The sequence below is a fragment of the Macrobrachium nipponense genome, chromosome 4, assembly GCF_015104395.2.
Source record: "Macrobrachium nipponense isolate FS-2020 chromosome 4, ASM1510439v2, whole genome shotgun sequence".
Taxonomy (NCBI): Eukaryota; Metazoa; Arthropoda; class Malacostraca; order Decapoda; family Palaemonidae; genus Macrobrachium; species Macrobrachium nipponense.
Genome location: NC_061100.1, coordinates 34,333,139 through 34,334,537, shown reverse-complemented (window position 1 = coordinate 34,334,537; position 1,399 = coordinate 34,333,139).

The window sequence follows — 1,399 nt, the reverse complement described above, 5'->3', positions numbered from 1 at the left end:
CCTCCCTTTTTTTTTAAAAAATTAAGTTTGTTACCTTCGGGAAAGATACCTTGCGTTACTTTTAGGACTGTCTTATGTTTGTCTTTGGTCATTTATAACTTCTTAATTTTAGTATTTTGTAAAAAAAAATTATTGAGATGGCTACTTTTCTGTCCGCCCGCACTTTTTCTGTCCGCCCTCAGATCTTAAAAACTACTGAGGTTAGAGGACTAGAAACTGGTATGTTGATCATCCCTCCTCCAATCATCACGTATACCAAGTTGCAGCCCTCTAGCCTCAGTAGTTTTCATCTTATTGAAAGTTGAAATTTAGCGTGATCATGCATCTGGCACCGCAACAACATACGCTATCACGGCCGGCTGAGAGTTTCATACAGCATTGTACGCCGTACAGAAAACTCTATTGCGCCGAAGAAACATCGGCTCAGTTTTTACTTGTCTAGTTAGAGAATGAACTGCCTTGATAAGCGGGTGACGTAAAATACTTATTAATGAAAATTCAAATAAGAACAATCATTCACATCCCCAAATAACATACACACTATATAACAGAACATTCTTCAGCCGTTTTCTATGATGAACAAAGGATTGTAAACTGAACACCCCCACACACACTTCCTACAACGTGGTTCCGCCAGAGGGAATGTGCACATTGAAGACTTTTGTATGGGTATTCATAAATATGGTTTGTATGTGTGGGTGAATGACTCCACCAACGTGCAGGTATTTGTATGTAATATTTTTTTTTATGTATTGGATGCGAGCTTATGGAAAACACACACACACACACACACACATATATATATATATATATATACTATATACTACATACATACATATATAATATACTATGCATACCTGTTATATATATATATATATATATATATATATATATATATATATATATATTATATATATATATATATATTTAAAGAGAGAGAGCTAATTGATAGGTTATTGTTAAGCTGACACTTGAAGCATTCACACTGAACACGTGTTTTTCGAAGTATGTGAAGAAAATTAAAAGTACTTTTTAATGCCAAACACGTTATTTTATAATATAAAATATTGGGCTTCCTCTCTTTAAGTTTTTGTAGAAGGCAGAGTTCGCCTAGTTTATGTGCTAGTCGATTTGTGTGTGTGTGTTTGAGTTTAAGTTGCATTTATGCGCATGAAAGTCGACCATAAATCCGCCACTTTCAGAGGGTTTTCTGAAGGTCTCGTTCCTTGAACCCGGCCTTTGGTTTGCCCTTCGTCGAATCTATCCTGCCTCAGCCATCAAGTTCAAGGTCTCCTCAGCGTTGGAGAGAGAAGCTTGGAGAAAAAAAAACAAAAAAAAAACAAAACCGCAGGTGTTATCATACTGGTTCCTCTAGACTTGGTCTCTCCCCCGACTCGCG